Consider the following 10,290-nt stretch of genomic DNA (forward strand, 5'->3'; position numbering starts at 1 on the left):
AAGATCCCTGCTCCCTGTCGAATAACACGCCTGTACCCTATAGAATAACATTCCTGCACCCTGTCGAATAACATCCCTGCACCACATAGAATAACACTTATGCATGCACCCTGTGTCATAACATCCCTGCTCCCTGTAGTATAACACGCCTGTACACTATAGAATAACATCCCCGCTCCCTGTCGAATAACATCCCTGCACCCTGTAGAATAATACTTATGTATGCACCCTGTGCCATAACATCCCCGTCCCTGTCGTATAACATCCCTGCACCCTGTAGAACAACATCCCTACACCCTGTTGAATAACATCCCTGCACCCTGTAGAGAAGTCACCACACACTGTTGAATGGGGCCACTGCACCGTGCAAAATAGTCACCGCACCTTGTAATTTAACATCCCTGCACACCATAGAATAGTAACTGCACCCTGTCGCTTCACACAGTAGTATAAAATCCCTGCATCCTGTAGCATAACATCCCTGCACCCTGTAGAATAACATGTATGCGTGCATCCTGTACCATAAGATCCCAACTCCCTGTCGAATAACACGCCTGTACCCTATAGAATAACATTCCTGCACCCTGTCGAATAACATCCCTGCACCACATAGAATAACACTTATGCATGCACCCTGTGTCATAACATCCCTGCTCCCTGTAGTATAACACGCCTGTACCCTATAGAATAACTTCCCCGCTCCCTGTAGTATAACACGCCTGTACCCTATAGAATAACATCCCCGCTTCCTGTAGTATAACACGCCTGTACCCTATAGAATAAACAGCCCTGCTTCCTGCAGAATAACACGCCTGTACCCTATAGAATAACATCCCTGCTCCCTGTAGTATAACACGCCTGTACCCTATAGAATAACATCCCCGCTCCCTGTAGTATAACACGCCTGTACCCTATAGAATAACATCCCCGCTTCCTGTAGTATAACACGCCTGTACCCTATAGAATAACATCCCCGCTCCCTGTAGTATAACACGCCTGTACCCTATAGAATAACATCCCCGCTCCCTGTAGTATAACACGCCTGTACCCTATAGAATAAACAGCCCTGCTCCCTGCAGAATAACACGCCTGTACCCTATAGAATAAACATCCCTGCTCCCTGCAGAATAACACGCCTGTACACTATAGAATAACATCCCCGCTCCCTGTCGAATAACATCCCTGCACCCTGTAGAATAACACTTATGTATGCACCCTGTGCCATAACATCCCCGTCCCTGTCGTATAACATCCCTGCACCCTGTAGAACAACATCCCTACACCCTGTCGAACAACATCCCTGCACCCTGTAGAATAGAGCCATTGCACCCTGTAGAATAGAGCCATTGCACCCTGTAGAATAGAGCCATTGCACCTTGTAGTTTTACATCCCTGCACCCTGTAGAATAGTCACCACACACTGTTGAATGGAGCCACTGCACCCTGCAAAATAGTCACCGCATCTAGTAGTTTAACATCCCTGCACACTATAGAATAGTAACTGTACCCTGTAGAACTGAATCACTTTTCTGGGTCCCTGAGATACGTAGGTACATGTCTATCACGTGGTCCCTCTGCATGGCTCTCCTATTCTACATCAACACGACAGGCAAGAACATTTCAGCAACGTGAAACCAACGGCCTCCCATTAATCCATCTGTGGATTTCATACAAATGCTGTAATTTGTTTAGCGTGCGTTTAAAAATGCTGTGACCTTTCAAAGCCCTCAAGACCGTGCTATTTCAGTCCCTGCTATCGATTAATGTCATTCATAGACAGCTTGTCATCGGGATGAACCACTGATGACGTCACAGTGGCCCACATGATTGACGGACACGCGCACACATGGGCTAGCGTGGGTTGCGAGACACGTGAGTATGAGCTGAGGTGCTGATGTCGACTATTGTCGACAACGCTGCCACTCGACTGCCACACGCGTATATCACTCTATCATTACTACAGATGTTTACATGAATAGTGTGCCTCTTTGTCTCATTTCCTTAAAACAATCCAGTTATTTGTAAATTACAAATTCAGTGAGTGTGTGAGTGAGTGAGTGAGTGAGTGAGTGAGTGAGTGAGTGAGTGAGTGAGTGAGTGAGTGAGTGAGTGAGTGAGTGGGTGGGTGGGTGAGTGAGTGAGTGAGTGAGTGAGTGAGTGAGTGAGTGAGTGAGTGAGTGAGTGAGTGAAAGGAGGACCATATTATCTGAAACTGAGACATTGTTTTCGAGTAAGCCAGGCACAGGTGGCCCAGTCGTTTAATTCACTGAATAACAGTTTGGTCCCTCAGAAGTGCAACCAACCACTTGCTGGAGAGAAACCATCAGCGATGGGTCCGACTCCTAGATCTGCCTGCTTATGTTTCTAGGTTTGTCAGCATCTATCCGTGATGGTCGGTTTCACAAAAGTGGTAAAACACCTCCATCACTTTGGGAAAAATTCAACCGTTAATGGGGTTTTTCAAAGCATGATCGGGAGTAAACAACTGATCTGTAAAACATGAAATTTCACATTATTGGAGCAATGAACTTTGTTTATATGATGTTCTGGATGAACACCCGGATGTCGTGCAGATGGTCAGTGGTGACGTCAAGTTCAATATATGTTATGACCATAACCGCACGGAACCGTCTAGGCATTGACGGTGTTAGTCTCTGAATTCTGGCCTGGGGAATCCTTCTCCATTCCTCCTGCAGTGTTCGATACAGTTCATGAAGTGCCGCAGGCTGTGGTTGACGCTGTCGTAGACGTCGGCCGACTTCATCCCCAAGGTGCTCAATTGGGTTGAAATCTGTCGATCTCGATGGCCAAGGGAGAACATTTACGTTGTTATTGGCTAGCGTTATCATGTTGGAAAATCTCACGCTGGACGTCAATGGCAGAAAGGTGTTGCTGCAAAATTTCTTCCATGTAGCGTGAAGCCGTCAGATTACTCTCTACGGGAATAAGATTCGAACCTAGTGTGTAGGATATTGCTCTCTTCACCAAATATGTCCACTTGACGTACACAATAACGGGCAAAACGTTCGTTAACACGTCTGTACACGAGAACTCGGTCAGCACGTCTTTGTCAAAGAAAACGGGATTCATCACTAGACCAATGTCGCAGATTCCAGATCTAAATATTAGAACACCAACAAACGAGCTAAAGTCGGTGATGACGTAGTAAGACGTCGCCAAAGTAAGGTCTCCTGGCTCTCAATTCAACCTGGCGAAGACGATTCCGTACAGTCTGGTCGAATATCCTTCGTAGTCCTGGCACGTTGCCAGCTGTGTGTTCGACCGTCCGATCACGTAAATGTAGCACCCGGATGTACCGCTCTTGGGAACGCGCAGTGACTCGTGGTCGGCCGGAACGTGGACAGTCATTCGTTGACCAAGAATGTTGAAATCGTATAACGAGACGTGAAATTGTATTTTCGTTGACACTTAGACGACGGGCAACTGATGCATGAGACTCTCCAGCTTGATTTATTTGTTTGTTTGTTGTTTAACGCCGCACTCAGCAATATTCCAGCTATATGACGGCGGTCTGTAAAATAATCGAGTCTGGACCAGACAATCCAGTGATTGACATCATGAGCATCGATCCACGCAATTGGGATCGATGACATGTATCAACCAAGTCAGCGAGCCTGACCACCCGGTCCCGTTAGTCGCCTTTTACGACAAGCAACGTCGCCTTTTACGGCAAGTATGGGTTGCTGAAGACCTATTCTACCCCGGAATCTTCACGGGTCTCTCCAGCTTGAAGTCGGCCTATGGCGATATTGCGTGCTGCAGTCGAGCCGCGGCATAGTTTCAGTAAAAATTGAAATACCATATAACAAATCTGTGTTATAGCCAGGTAGAGCCTGTACGTTTTCCATGATTTGCACGTGTGAAACGTTCAAGGTGGCGTTTTGGCGACATGTTTTAGCAGGTTGTGAACAACGCACCAAAAGTAATTTCAAAACCAAATTGAACAATTTCCTGTACCAAATACTCATATCCGTATATGTAGATGATCCATTTCGTATGTCAACAAATTTGAAGCCACTTTGGTGAAAGAAACAATATTCATTGTAATACAATCGGTTATGCGTTACTGTTTTTGGAGAGTATATATCAACAATAAGACACGAGGGTCAAATTATATTTATCTCTCCTCGCCACCCCCCCCCCCCCCCCCCCCCCCCCCCCCCGCTCCCCCCCCCCCCAAACTTTTCAGTTTGTAAACACTAGCAGTGCCTTGAGTGTCAAAAGTACAGGTAACATCTTCAGCGTCAGAGAGATTATTGACGTCATTTGATTGTGACGTCACGTCACAATGGTCTACAAAGCGCCGCGATTCAAATGTATTGGAGCAATATCACCTGGTAGTGGATGATAAAATAAATATCTTTCTATATAGAACAAATACAATCACTTCCAAGTATCTTGTTTTTGCTGACTCGCTGGATCTCTGACTGTTAAACACACAGCTTGGAGGTGTTATCCGAGCATGACCAAAACTTGCAACAAAAGTTCCTAAATAATTCATCTTTGTACTGCCGGTCATGGGAAAAAAACATTTGAAAAAAATACTCGACTTGAAGTAATGATTCATCTATCTGGGTCAATGAATAATTGAACTTCTCAGTCAACGGATCGCGCATTGAGCCCCATAACACTAAATAAATCGTGTGAGTCAACCCTATCGATCGCATTGTATGACTAAGCCCAAAGCCATGAATAATTAGATTTTCGAATTCCATTCGGTTACATGCATTGCGTGTATGGAACAAGGGAGGTAACTGCTCGGGGGTAACGTTTGAGGGGTTTTTTTCGGTGACATATCCACAACAAAACTTACCCATTGACAAAATATCCACTAGGTATGTAATTGACAAGTTTGAAAGGATGAAATGCATTGAAGGGCTTTAAGGAACGCCTTGAGCCTGAGTGTACTGATGGATACGATGTATAGTGATCGAATTGGTTTCGGATAAATACCGAACTGGTGTACTTGCGATGTGTCACCTATTATTCAATATTCGCTGTTGCCGGTCGTTAATTCTGTTAAGTATGACTTCCCCTCGAAAACGTTTTAGTACCGACGCGAAAGAGATTTTTCTCTTGATCTCAAACTAGAAATAACAAATTTAAAACATTTTGCCAAAGTAGATGATTAAAGAAAATGCAATGTAATACGTAAAAAAAGTACGGGAATTTGTACTTTATTGAGAAAGTGCAATGACAAATATAGTAGACTACGGTTATAACGAACACGCTTATAACGAACTGACGGATATAACGAACATACTTTTTTGGTCCCTACTACTTGCTGAAGTTATGCTGTATATGTGTTTATAATGAACTACGGTTAGAACGAAATAAAATTTGTAGTCCCTTTGAGTTCGTTATAACCGTAGTTAATGCTTTAAAGTAATAAATGGTCCCGAGTGGCGTGGATCGTTGATCACATGGACAATCATTGGATTGTCTGGTACAACTCGAACAGGCCACGTTCATGTGGATGGAATATTGAGTGCGGCAAACTCACCATCTATTAAATTTGTGGTCTGTTCTCAACCGCAGATAAATATATCAGTCAACTCATAGGTGTGCATGTCGTAAACTATCCTCCATGTTGTTGAGAGGAAGTTGACCTTTACGGACACTCCCTCCGGGGATATTTGTGTATGTCGGATAATTCATGTCAGGCCCACTGCAGAACATTGACGTGGATTACTTTGAAAGAATTGTAAACACCTGTTGGGGCAGAACCACTAGCGGTATGCAAGTAGTCGGCGTAGGAATACATGTACCAGGTGCTGGCAAGGTGATTAGGTACCGCACGTGTAACCTAGCACTGTAGGTCAGTGTGTCTGATTTTGTTGGCGCAGGAACAATGGTCGTCTGCCATGTGGTTGTGGTGGCGTCACAACAGCAGATAAAGCTCGGGAAATGGTCACTTTTTTTAAATACGAGACCGGTAATTACTCAGCGGGACTGATAAGGAACACTGTTGTTCGAACCATTTAACCTGCCGCACTAGCAGTGCATGGCAAGGGAGGTGGCGTCTATTATAGGATTATGCCTCGTCTAAACATACGCTTAACGTAGGACGTGGAGTGGTACAGCGTGTTCTTGCCCGCATCTAGTCTTGCAATTTGGGATTCTACAATTTTCTGGGAGTTTTAATACACTACCGTGTTTCCTCCGCATGCTAAGCAACTTTCCGTTGATGTACAAAGTGCACACGAAGCTGCGGCATGAACGTTGGTACACGACTCAAGAAATAATTCCTAACCAAAACTGATAATCTTTCGGATATTTTAAATTAAGCTGTAAATATAACGCATAAATTTTTTTTTTCCTGAGGCATTTTTTTCAACTAGTCAAGGGAAACTGGTTTTATCCAAACGTGTTTAATCAAACTTGACACGTGCGACGTTTAAGTTAAAGTTTTTAAGCTGCGTATTTCTAAAAATGTGTTTGAAGCCGAATGTGTTGTCATGGCTACGTCATGCACTATGTGGTCATGTGTCTGCGATACCTGACAGGTTTGGGAAAAATAGTTTGTGAGTGAGACGGGTTTTACGACACTGCAACAGTGCAACAGTGCAACAGTGCAACAATATCAACCCTGAAAGGAAATCCGGGGAATAAGTAGGTTCCAGCATCTGCTCATGATATCAATCACTTGGTTGTCTGACCCAGACAAGATTATTTCCAAGCCGCCATGATAGGGTTGACACATTGTTGAATGCGGTGTTAAACCACATTCACCTTTTCACGGTGGTGAAAACTAAGAATGGACTTCACACAATGTACCATTGTACGGAAACGAAATCGTGCCTCCGCGTGACAAGTGAACGCTTCAACAACGAGGCTATCTCGCTGCCTACTCTACAAGCTGAATCTAATGTTGTACCATGTGCCACACGAAGTGATATTGCACAACTCATTGTAGCTAAAACATTGAAATGTCAGGGCCATCATGTTTTCACATCCATTAGAACATATTCTCCTAATCGTCCTGCGGTGGTGGATGGTTTCGCATAACAGTCGCTGCGACATCGCTGTGTCACTAAGATAGGAATGTTGGCATCATCTCATGTCTGACTTACAACTGCTTTGATAGCATAGTATGCACTATGCTAGCTAATATATGCTCTACTATATTCGTAGCGTTAGGGTGACTGAGTGAGTTTGGTTTAGCGCCGCTTTTAACAATATTCCAGTTATATCGCGGCGTGTCAGCTTAATGTGGGAGGAAAGCCCGAAGTGATGCAGGTCTCAGACGTTTACCACTTCGATGAAACCCACGAGCACGGGTATGGTGCTGACAAACCTAGAAACATAATCGTGGCGAACCGTGATTCGAACCCACAATCATAGGTTTCTGGCGTGCCCAAGGGACGCAACTCTGCACAGCGAATCGCGCTTTAGAGGACTGGGCCACCCGTGCCCCCCGTAGCGTTAGGGAAATGCTATGATCAGCGACGCATGCGCAGAGATCGAAAAGAAAGTTACAGGGGAAAACAAAAAGTCACAACTATTTTGAAAAGAAATATTGTTGGTCTTAAGAACGTCCATGTCGGTAGTGTAATGGTCAAAAACTAGAAAGCTCTATATACCATATTATTTAGAAGCCGATCCGGGGTGGAACAGGTCTTCAGAACCCATGCTTGCCGTAAAAGGTGACTATGCTTGTCGCAAGAGGCGACTAAAGGGATCGGGTTGTCAGCCTCACTGAATTGTAATCTTATCCTAATTGCATAGATTGATGCTCATGATGTCAATCACTGGACTGTCTGGTCCAGACTCGATTATTTACAGACCGCTGTCATATAGCTGGAATATTGCTGAGTGGGGCGTTATACAAACAAACTACCTGAATGTGTTAATGTGAACCTGCTAGCCCACTAAGATACCATGCCACAGATTAACATGAATACCCCACTGAGAAACAGCATATTGATTCCGAGCCTTGATCTTGTTTAAGCCCCTTAATGCCCAGCGCCAGGCAGGGTAACAAGTCTGTAACGGAATTGGGTGGTCAGGATCTCTGACTTTGTTGATGCATGTCATCGTATCCAAATTGTGTGGATCGATGCTCATAGTGTCAATCACTGGATTGTCTGGACCGCCGTCATACAGCTGGAATATTGCTGAGGGCGGCGTTAAACAACAAACAAACTTAGAAGCCAGTTTCACAAGGAGAAATTATCAGAAAACATAACATCAGCTGACTTAGGTTACCAAATTGTGACCCTATTATCAACAATTATTGTGTTTTTATAAGACAAAACAGATCAAATGTCCACAGGCAATTGGTGTTTGTAGAGCACGAGAGAGGCTATGTACTCAATTAACCAATACGAATCAGAGGCCATGTACTCTCAGAGGCCATACTCTCCTAATTAATTATATAAACACCTTTGTGCAATAATACAAACATGGTATGTATTCTACAAACTAAACTTATATGTCTGTTAATTAGCTGATAAATGTAAGTTACATATATTTTGTTCTTCCTACATTCATGTCCACCATGGTCTCAGAATAGGTCTTCAGCAACCCATACTTGCCGTAAAAGGCGGCTATGCTTGTTGTAAAAGGCGACTAACGGGATCGGGTGGTCAGGCTCGCTGACTTGGTTGATGCATGTCATCGATTCCAATTGCGTGGATCGATGCTCATGATATTAATCACTGGATTGTCTGGTCCTGACTCGATTATTTACAGACCGCCGTCATATATTGCTGAGGGCGGCGTTAAACAACAAACCAACCAACCCAGAACCTCGTCCTGTTCCATCCCATTCTCAGCTCTGGACAGCAGCCTGTGTTCATCGCCCTTTCAACTCAATCAAGCAATATGTGAGTTCCTTAAAACGTGAGGGTTTCCCACATGGGTACATTGTGTGAAGCCCATTTCTGGTGTCCAACGCCGTGATATTGCTGAAATATTGCGAAAAAGCGGCGTAAAACCATACTCACTCACTACTTCTCGAGTATTCACAACTTGTATATATATAGGCCCCGAATAAGTTGTGTATAAGGCTGAATATAATATTCCAGATGAAATTTTAAATGTAACGGTATATATATGTAATAATAACTGTTTGTTTGTTTGTTTGTTTTTTGTTCTTTAACGCCGCACTCAGCAATATTCCAGCTGTGACGGCGGTCTGTAAATAATCGAATCTGGACCAGACTATCCAGTTCGATTGCCTACATTGTACAATGTGTGAAGCCCATTTCTGCTGTTCCCCGCCGTGATATTGCTGGAGTATTCCTAAAAAGGGCGTAAAACCATACTCACTCACTCACTCGATGTAAGATCGCCTCCGTTGTTAAGTGGTAGAGTGTCCGCCCGGAGAGCGGCAGCTCGGGGTTCGATCCCCGGCCGCCTCATACCAAAAGACGTTAGAAGATGGTACTTGATGTTTCCCTGCCCTGCGTTCGGCATTAAGGGGCTAAAACTAGGACTGGTCGACTCGGAACCAGTATTCTGTGTCTGAGTGGGGTATTCATGTTAAACTGTGGTATGGTATCTCAGTAGGCTAGCATTACAAATTTGGCATTAGTCCGGACTAGTACAAGCACGCACGCACGCACGCACGCACACACACACACACACATGTGCATTCACCCGCTATATAAGTGCAATAATCGTTCGATAAAACTGAAATACCGTTTGTTTTAGAAGGCGTTAAACAAAACACAGTGATGTCATAGTTTCAAATCAATCGGGTAACACATATTTTTGAATAACAAAAATGATGTTATAATCAATATGAATGTGCAACCGTTCCATAATGAACGACTCGTTATTAATATATTTTGTTTACTGGTTGAACTGTCGACAGCACTGAGTCCAGCGCGTCGCCATCAGTCACCCGCCACGGTCTACACGAGAACAGTGTCACAGTGCGAGTCAATGCATAATGAACACTCTGCTAGATTGTCATAATTCCCCAGAGACCGTGTTTGTGCAGTGAAGCCTGCTGTCTCAGAAGGTGCAAACCTCTGACTGGTAAGTGTTCTAGTGTAGCATCCCTGGGTGACTGGTCGTCGAGACCTGCTTGACACCTGGTCGACTGGAAGCACCGCCCGGCGGGTATGCACGCACATGCACGCGCAGGTGCAATGAGTGCACGTGTCATGCATCTGTGTATACATGCACTGTGTATTCCGCCTGTAATTCTGCTGTTGAGTGTGTGATGTGTGATCTGGAAGTTTTAGACAATGACATGATGAAGTTGATTAATGTCTACTGTTGGTGTGAGTGAGTAAATCTTGTTTATCGATAGCTGTG

This window comes from Haliotis rufescens, unplaced genomic scaffold (assembly GCF_023055435.1).
Source record: "Haliotis rufescens isolate VD_foot unplaced genomic scaffold, xgHalRufe1.0.p SCAF_16, whole genome shotgun sequence".
Classification (NCBI taxonomy): domain Eukaryota; kingdom Metazoa; phylum Mollusca; class Gastropoda; order Lepetellida; family Haliotidae; genus Haliotis; species Haliotis rufescens.